The sequence below is a fragment of the Micropterus salmoides genome, unplaced genomic scaffold (assembly GCF_014851395.1).
Source record: "Micropterus salmoides isolate LMB-PRFRI ecotype aquatic unplaced genomic scaffold, ASM1485139v1 Ms_hic_scaffold_22, whole genome shotgun sequence".
Classification (NCBI taxonomy): domain Eukaryota; kingdom Metazoa; phylum Chordata; class Actinopteri; order Centrarchiformes; family Centrarchidae; genus Micropterus; species Micropterus salmoides.
The window spans coordinates 16338697-16348834 of NW_024041373.1; the positions used below are offsets into that span (position 1 = coordinate 16338697).

The 10138-nt window shown below is 41.6% G+C and overlaps 1 long non-coding RNA gene across 1 annotated transcript; it reads right to left on the minus strand.

Annotated features, from left to right (window-relative positions):
• Positions 1-3279: 3279 nt before the first annotated feature.
• On the minus strand, positions 3280-4065 carry LOC119917622. The gene is made up of 2 exons (XR_005447314.1): positions 3887-4065; positions 3280-3661 (listed from the first exon to the last, which is right to left on the minus strand). It is a non-coding gene; the product is annotated as an uncharacterized LOC119917622 (long non-coding RNA).
• Between the last annotated feature and the right edge of the window lie 6073 nt (positions 4066-10138).

Genomic DNA, 10138 nt, shown 5'->3' on the forward strand with positions numbered 1-10138 from the left:
GAATTACAGTTTTAGTCAATATAAAAACTGTTAGTCAACATTATGAGTAAATGTTTTTAATGATTGTGTATTTGCCCAGTCATAAAATGTTCATACAGAATATATTTGCAAAATGTTCAGTGACAACTTGTAGGTCAGTGACAAAATTTTGTTTTCCTACATTATTTAACGTTATGTTTAGATTGTTTAGCAAGGGATTTTTATTCAGGGATTTGGTGATTGTAGTACCAAGTAAGTTAGAGATACTATTGGACAGAGACCGCAAACTCATTTGGGTCACAATGTTCAGGCCTGCAACTAACAATTATTTTTAATATTGATTCATCTGATGATTGTTTTCTTGAGTAATTGTTAAGTCTTTAAAATGTGAGAAATGAGTGAACCACAATTTCACAAAACCCAAAGTGATGTTTTTAGATTACTTATTTCAAACCAACATTCCAAAAGCAAAATATATTAAATTCACAGCTCAGATAAAAGCAGCCAATGTTCATATTTGAGAAATTGGTACCGGAGAATATTTGCTAAAAATGATTTACGTGGTTAACTGATTAACAAAACAGCTGCTATTTGATTTTCTATCAATCAACTAATAAATGAAACGACTAACTGTTTTAGCTCTAATAATGTTATTAAAAGTTATTCACTGTATTATTAAATATATTACTATTATATTTATGTGCATGTGTGTTCCAGGGAAATAAAGTCAGAAACGTTTGTTTCCTGCACCAGTTTTAGTTCATTGTCCATTCAAATTCCAAACCTTAAAATACCCCAATATGAAAGAAAAACAATAGCAAGATGACAAAAAAGAATCTTGAAACTCCTCTGTACTTTAGTATGGAGGGCTAAATCATAGCGTATCCCCTCTACATCTGTACCATCACCGAACAGCCTTTGAGCAACATTGTACCTCTAGAAATCAAAAATATGTAAGACCAGTTCCATATCCCTTTATCGCACCTGCCGTTCCAAAAGGGAATTATTTGGGGTTCATCAGCTGACAAGTTTGGACTGACGGACTTGAGGTTGGGTGGGAGGGCGGTGGGTGATGGAGAGAGGGAGGGAGCGGTGGGTCTGACAGGGTGTCGTCGTGGCTGTGACACGTATTGCTGGTGACAGAGGTTAGGGGGTCAGGCGGGAAGGTCTGTTGTTGTGAAGGGGAAGCGGAATGCATTGTTCAGCCCTCGCTCCCTCCCTGACTGCGCAGCGATGGCCTAATCAGCATTGTCGCCACTGCCCAACACAGACAGCACAAGCTCATTCTGTGTTTTCTCCTTTATTTACCATTGTCTCTTTGTCTGTTCCTGTCTCCACATTTGTCTCTACCATTGGTGACTCTTCTCTCTCATCCCAAATCTCCCCCTCATCTTCCTCCTGCAAGCAGTCTCTTTCTTCCAGGCTCTCCTTTTAACATTTTTCCTTTTTTTTGCCCCCTCTCTCCACATTTTTCTAAGCTTATCCCTCTGGCGTACACATCTCCTTCTGGCTTTCTGTACGTGCATGCATTTGTGTGCGTGAGTGTGTCTTTGCCTCAGGCCATCCCATAGGAGGCTTCACAGGCCAAATGAGGTGTAAGTCTATTAAAAAGACAGTAGAGTCCCAGCATGGCGTGTCATTCAGGTGCAGTTAATTTCCACTCAGTAGATGTGTTGCAGAAGTGAGCACAGGGAGACTGACAGATCAGCATCAACACGTCTACCATCATCCTGCCTCTCTTAGCAGCCTTAGGTGAACTTTTAAGGCCTTTCTATGCTTAAGCTATAGCAGTTACTGAGGTTTATGTTACAAAAACATCCTACCGCACTGATCACAAATCTGAGGTCTGATCGGAATTCCAAACACTGTCAAAGTTCCCACAAATTCAGAGAATGATTGATCGGTACTGCATCTCTCTGCAGTTGATTTGCAATGGAGATTCTGTTGATGACCAGTGGAAACCGGACAAAACAAGCATGTTTGTAGGCTACACAGAGCCTGCTGTTAGTGTATAAATGCCACAAAATCCCATGAAAGGACAGATTAAACAGGCCTGTTTATTCATATGAAGATGACAAATGTAGTAAGCTGGAGGAAAACGAAAGGCTCGGAGGACACACTATTCATTATAAGAGCGCCTGTGGGTCATCGTGTTTTTATCTAAATCAGGTCCCAGCCCATTTTCCAAACCACACCACCAGGCTAGACGCATGAGTTTCTGCTTAACCTACTTCAGGTTCAATCCATGTGCCACTTGCACCCATAAAGAACGTGAGCACAGAAATATGCTGATGACCTGCACCCCCCCCCCCCAAAAAAAGACAAAAGAAATTGCATTATTTTAATTAGATTTAAATTATAATCAGAAACTGCTGTGAGTAGGTCTAAGCAGTGTGTGTATTGGGAGCAAACTGACATGAGAACAGCGTAACCAGAGTCTGTCAAAGCTAATTACAGGTGATTCTGAGTGTAGCTTGCACTGCTGAAAAATTTAATTTGCTATTGATTTGATACTTAAATGGTCTACATCTATTCTTATCATTACAACATGGGAGCAGGGCCTGCCAACACACAAAGACCACGGACTCTTCTCAGGGTGACTCTAAAAGGCTGTAAGAGAGTTTAAATACTCAGCACCAAATGAATTCCCAGGATCCCACTTTGCTAAGTCACATATGCGGGGCCTTTATTCAAATGCAAAGCAATATGATGTGAATATTATGTTTAACATACGGATAAATACACACTTTAATATACAACCTTGTGTAGGAATGTGCCGGAGGTTATAGAACCTGAACTTAGGCCTAAAAACAATCCTGTTTAGACACATTTGTATGCAGATCCCAGCTCTATTACTTGGCAAAAATAGTTTCTTGCAAATATTTCTTTTAGGACTCATGCACATCAAGTATCAGTGAAAAGAACTGATTTGATCCATTTTGTAGTCATGGAACCTTCAATGTCACTCAACATTTACATGCACTTTAGTATTCTGGTTTATCCCAGATTTGATCTTAATCAGGATGTAAGTTTTACATGTAACAAAACTTCATGAATGTCTCTGTATGTGATCATCTTGTCTGCATGCAGGTAGGTGTGACTGATTCCTGGACATCTCAGCTACAGGATGCATACAGTTTGGTTTTTCACTTTGGTAGGTTTAGCTTCTCCATCTGATCACTAGTATTTAAACAAAAGCTACGATACAATGTTAGCAGACTCATTTCAGCATCTATTTCTGCTTTGACTAACCCTTTATACAAAGGCTAGACGGGTTTATTGAAATAAGACAGACGTGGCTCCAAAAGAATAATTCATTTATTGATAATTGGTAACTGGAAGTGCCTGAAGAGAGGATGGTCAATAATACAACTAATCAAGTTACAATGGAATATAAAAGTATAACAATTTTAACACACTCCCAGTTATAACTATTATTGAACCAAAAGAAAAAAAAGGCAGGGGTGGCCAGGTCCAGTTCTGGAGAGGCAAACTAAGGGTGTACTCCAGGGGTGCACCAACTTACCCATCGCATGTGCCCACTGCAATCAATAGTCACTGCAAACTGGTTCACTGCAAATCGAGTTACCACCAAATCGTGTCCCAGTGCCGTTAACACTAGTCGGTGAAGGAACCCACACCAGCGTGCCTAGCCTCCACCACAAGCCAACCACTAGAATCACTGAAAAGAGCAACACAACAAGTTAAATAAACACAATAGACCAGTTGGGTATATCCAAAATACCAGTATAGTCAACTAGGGAGTGCCACCTGGAGGCACTACAGCTACAGTGTACCAGCAACAATTGTTAAAATCCTAGTTTAACAAAGGCAAAACAGCAGCTGACAACCTACAATTAAAAACATACATATTAGCAACAGATTTATAAGAGTAAATAACAGTTACCTCAGGCAGTCATCATACCCTACTTGTTGCTCCTTAAGCTTCTCATATCTTAACACAGGGTGCTCTGTAAGGAACACCACATCATGCCACTCCAGACAGGGAACCTTGGAATCAGCCAAACTAGATAAAACAGGCGGGCAGCAGACTGCTGCAAAACATACAACCTCAGTCATTCAGAAAACACAATGAAAAAACATAACAGGTTTTTTTACTCGCTCACCTACCTGAACATCACAGAGGATTCATATGGCAACCAACAGTCAGGGAAAAAGGCATCCTTGAGCTGCCTTAAATAAGCTCAGCTAATGAGGGGGTTTGATCTGGGTGGAGATAATTTGATGCTCTAGAGGTACGTTCAAGAGCAAGGCTAAACACCTGTAAGCCTGCATAGAAACACACACCACTAAACATGCATAACTCCATGTATAAGTATACAGTATCTCAAAAATGAATTGTTTATATCTTTTCATGTGACAACACTGTATAAAATTGTAAATTTGCTGTCCCCTCAAAATAACACACCACACAGCCATTAATGTCTAAACCGCTGGCAACAAAAGTGAGAACACGCCTTAGTGAAAATGTCCAAATTGAGCCCAATAAGCCATTTTCCCTCCCCGGTGTCATGTGACTCGTTCAACAGGTTCCAACAACAGGCCTCGCCACAGTCGACCAAAGAAGTAGAGTGCACGTGCTCGGCGTCATATCCAGAGGTTGTCTTTGGGAAATATACATATGAATGCTGCCAGCATTGCTGCAGAGGTTGCAGGGGTGGGAAGGTCCGCCTGTCAGTGCTCAGACCATACGCCACACACTGCCTCAAATTGGTCTGCATGGCTGTTGTCCCAGAAGGAAGACTCTTCTACAAGAAAGCGCGCAAACAGTTTGCTGAAGACAAGCAGACTAAGAACATGGATTACTGGAACCATGTCCTGTGGTCTGATGAGACCAAGATAAACTTATTTGGTTCAGATGGTGTCAAGCGTGTGCGGCAGCAACCAGGTGAGGAGTACAAAGTCATGTGTTTCTCACCTACAGTCAAGCATGTTGGTGGGAGTGTCATGGTCTGAGGCTTCATTTGGGAACCATGAATGCCAACATGTACTGTGACATACTGAAGCAGAGCATGATCCCCTCCCTTCGGAGACTGGGCCGCAGGGCAGTATTCCAACATGATAACAACCCCAAACACATCTCCAATATGACCACTGCCTTGCTAAAGAAGCTGAGGGTAAATGACTGGCCAAGCATGTCTCCAGACCTAAACCCTGTTGAGCATCTGGGGGGAATCCTCAAACGGAAGGAGGAGGAGCCCAAGGTCTCTAACATCCACCAGCTCCATGATGTTGTCATGGAAGAGTGGGAGAGGACTCCAGTGGCAACCTATGAAGCTCTGGTGAACTCCATGATAAAAATAATAAACTCCAAAATAATGGTGGCCACACAAAATAGTGACGTTTTGGGCCCAATTTGGACATTTTCACTAAGGCGTGTTTTCACTTTTGTTGCCAGCAGTTTAGACATTAATGGCTGTGTGATGTGTAATTTTGATGGGACAGCAAATTTACACTGTTCAAAAATGTAAGCAGTGTACTCACTTTTGCGAGATACTGTAATACGTAGGGTTCTAATGTCCATTAAAGGTAAATGGAAATGCGCTCCTTGTCCACATGTGTACTGTATGACAACCCAGACATCAACTCATTCTGAAGTAAAGGCCAAATCTATGCTGTCATGAGAATGTAAAATGTGCACCAGCAAATGAGGAGAATGAGAATCCATGATGCCTCAGGTTGTTTTTAATTGCACCTAAGATTAATCCTTATAGTAAAAAAGTGCCTGACTTATCCTGTGATGGAATGATGTTTCTAAATAGGAAGATGATTCATACCTACTTAAAGTCCCCTTCCTCCTCCTCCACAAAAAAAGGAGGTGAGTTCATGAATTTTAAAGCCTCATTTTACATGGCACAAGATAGCAAGATGTGTTGAACCGTGCCATGATGATGAGCTGGATGTGGAGGTTTACAGACATGACTGCAATGGTAAATTCATCTTTGAAATTCTGTGTATTTATATAAAAGTGGGTGGACACAAAAACAAATGCCTTCCATCAAAGTGAATATTTCACTGTAGTCTACGTCAGCCTGATCTATGTGCGGTGGCTGAGGTCAGTAGCAACAGCTCTGACCTCGCTGGTCCATTTCTCTGACAGACATTTGTCACTCTGCGGAGGGCTGTGTGCCGTAATAGATTATTGACCACCTCAGCAGTGCCATCACTCCACACAGCTCAGATCCCCAGCACAGCCACCTTTATTGCCACACGGAAGCCAGAAGAAAAGACAGAGAGCATCAGCATGAGAAACAAATGTTATGATGAATGAAAAGCTGATACTTGAAACTGAAGCGTCAGTGTTACATTACATACATGCAAATTATTGTGTCTCTTTGTGCCAAACTAGCAAGCAAGCAAAACCACATACAGTACAATTAGATGGCTTTTCAGTATTAATATAAATCTCTGCATTGTTGTACACAAGCAGAACGTTTATTTTAACATTTCAAACTTAACTGCAACACATCAAATAAGCATAGGTGTAATTATTGAGCTAAAAAATCAAAGCATGTTCCTTTTAAAGATGATGAGACACTAGTCTGACTGATGAATTTGGATGAAAGTAGGTCTTTCCACCATATTGTGTGTTTTGTGTTTTGGCACATTCAGGGGTCCTTAATTGTATAATTCATCTCGGAGCACTAATTTACCCCCTGCCAGTCACTTTAAATGTTGGACCATTTTGTGAACCAGCACTCAGAATTAGAAATGAGCCGATGTCTCGAAAAAGTGTGTCTTCCAGCAATGAAGCATATTTGTACCCATATTCTTCAATGCTTTTTCAGCATTAGGGCTTTGGGCATATGAGTGCCCATATGTGTTATTTACTGGTAGAACAACATTGTTTTAATGTTTCATTTTTCATAATTTGTCTCTCTTCCCTCTTCACAAAAAAAGTTTAACAATGAATGTGTAGCACAAAGTAATGCTTTGGCTTTTCACAGTGAAGCGTGTATGCTGTGAAATAATTAGTTATTTAAAAACACTGGTACACAAGAAGGCAAGGCAGGGCAAGTTTATTTGTTCAGCACATTTCAACAACAAGGTAATTCAAAGTTCTTTACATAAAACATAAAAGCAAAGAGGCAAATATTTTGCAGCAAATGACAAATGTTATTTTCCACTGAAACATACCACGCACACATAATGATTCAAATCCAGTGTAGTGTGATGGTTTTGATGTGGCATGTTGGGTCTGCAATATGTCCCACTCCAACAATTCATAAAATAACTACCTGCTGTTCAGATTCTTGGGCCCTGTCTGTCATGCGATTGGGGGACATTTAGGCTTATTTCGCCATTGCTTATTTAACCACGGGAGGCCTATTAATTTCAGCAGGCCCTGTCCTCTCCAGGGGCGATCACTACCCGCAGCACGTGCGTCCCATTGTTTGGATCCATTTACATCTGTGGTCAATGAATAATGACAGCTCCAACACAGCACAACACATACTTGCACACAAATATAGAGAAAACCGCATAGACACAATCTGAACACAGATTTCTCAAATGTAGGGTTAACAAAAAAGGAAAATAAAATTTCTGGGATTGCTTCGCTTTATCTGTAGAGAATCATGATTAAAAGCTGTGTAATGCCAAGCGGAGCTGTAACTTTCCTTTGTGATTCTCCACCCTGTTAGAAATTCTGCTGCTACGGCTGTTATTTTGGCACCCTCCCAACCGTCTTTTGACCCATTAAATTAGCCACATTGGTTGATATGGTGCCATGCTAATGTTGAGGGTTTCTCTCCATCGGGTGCACAGACTCCTGGCACCCGGTATTTCACTCTGGCTGTGCAAAAGAGGCTGTGCCACTGCTACCACACATCATAGAATATTAACCCTTTTCTGTTCCCTGGCAAATGCACCAGATGGCACAGCACAATAACAGCTGTCAATTTCAAGGCAGTGCCTCTTTGGTGGATTTTTCCCCCTTGCTCTTTGGGACGCTGGGAGGATTTCTTAAGACATAATAAGCGAATTGATGTGCTGTTTCAGATCGTAATGAATCAAATGTTACAGCGGAGCAAGAAGCGTGTTTCCTCCCTGGGAAACCAAAGAGGTGTTACAGAACGAGTGCAACAGTCAGCTGCAACACACAAACACACACACACACACAACCAGTGATGGGGCTGTGGAAGAGATCTTGCACATGGAAATGTACTGCGCCAGGTTGAGGTTTCCCCTCCTTCCACCCGAGCGATCGTTGCAGTCATAAGATGAGGTCCCTGGTGCCCCCTCAGCTGCCACTCTAGTTAAATTAAAACTGAGGCCTCCAAATACATTCCTCTTTGTGGGCCTAAATTGCAGGAAAGTTGTATTTGGCCCAAGTGGCAGCTTGGGAATTGTCCCCCCAACCCAGTCCCGTTCGCCTTATTTACATGATAAAAGCTGGAGTCAGGAAGAGCCACAGGCCCCGGGTTGTGGAGGGGGGTTTTTCTTATGTTTTTTCCATTTATTCATTTCTTTACCAACATCACTTCTCCTTCATCAGAGGCGAGTGACAAAATGATAGTAGCAATTTAGATTTAGTCTAACACACTGTGGGAAACAGGACAGGGAATTGCCTCTGTGCCTGTCACGTGTCTCCATCTCCAGCTCGCCTTCCTGAATGAGTAGAAGGGAGTGTGTTTTACATACCTCTGACTGCCCTATCATTTTGTGATATGCCCATAGCAGGGCTTTTCCAGTCACATTTTTAATGGCACCCTTTCTCTAGCACTCTTATTCTCAAGAGGACTCAACCTGCCCAAAGATTATAAGAGTATAAAAAGTAATGTGTATTTTTACCTTAGTCTCCCTTTCAGTCTTTCTTCAGCTTGAGTTATGAAAGGCAGACACAAACTCTATAACTGTCACAGAGGTCATCTATCCCTCTCATGCTGTGCTTTGTAACTCAATTTCCCACCTGGCTTGAGCTGAGCGCGACACACAGAAGTCAATTCCAATAGCGACTCCTCCAAAGTGCATGTCCAATCGAGAACTGCAGTTTAACCTGAACGGACTTCATCAATCGCAGAGTTGAGGTAAATCAATTTCGAATTGACCTAAGTCCCAGGGCTCTCTCAGGTGATACTGCATTGTCTATATGTGCTAGCTGTCCCCACCTGACTCTGCTAAACGAATCTGACTTAATGACATCACACGTATAACTACCATGCTTGCCAGCTATGCCCGCACTCATTTCTTCCCAGAGAGTCTTTTATGCCACAGGTTTCTGGCCCAAGGCTAAGAGGAGAGAAGTGCCATCAGCAGGAGGTAAAATCCATACACATCTCCTGAGATCTCATCACACTCATCAGTGTAAGAACTCATATAATCCTGTTAATGTCTGGGTGCCTGTCAATAGCAGCTCTCACTGAGACAAAAGTATACTAATTAGAAAATGAAAGTGCAAACACACTTTTTATGTCTGTGTGTGTGTGTGTGTGTGTGTGTGTGTGTGTGTGTGTGACGGAGGGAGAGTTGGAGAGAAAAAGAGGTGATGAAAAGCTAGTTAGGTGAAGAGAACACTGGAACACACACATCATTGAATTTGCATGAGTTGATTGTCTATTTGTAATTTTCATAATTAGCAGTATACCTTTCACATCTACAAACGCCCTCTTCATATCCCCCCTGCCATTTCTCCTGAATGGTTTCCTCCCCCTTAAAGATTAATTGAAGCTGGGATAAAACAAAATGGTTCCCAGGGGGTGGCCCACTGTTTGTTATTCATGTGGGTCTGAAAACAGCAACAGTAAATCCTCTAAGTTGTTGTTAAGCTGGGGATATTACCATATGTGTGCCATTTCCATAGACTGACAGCTCCCTCTGGATCAACTGGGGACTATTGATCTTGCAGCACTCCATTTCAAGTTAATTGTGCTTGAAATGAGGTCCACACTCCCAGGCATACCTTTGTCTGAAAGGTGGATATTCATTTTTATTTGGCAGGATGTTGATATCAAAGACACAGGATAAATTCTATATTTACTTTATGTTTATCCTGCAGAAGCAGTTCCTCTTGCAGTGATTGGTCAAACAGTCAAACATTGATAATAAGTTGAAGAGCACTAGCGCTCAGTGTTAGTCGTATGTTTTTCTCAGTTATGATTGGACAGAATTAGTGCTCCTCCTACACTGATAAAGTAGG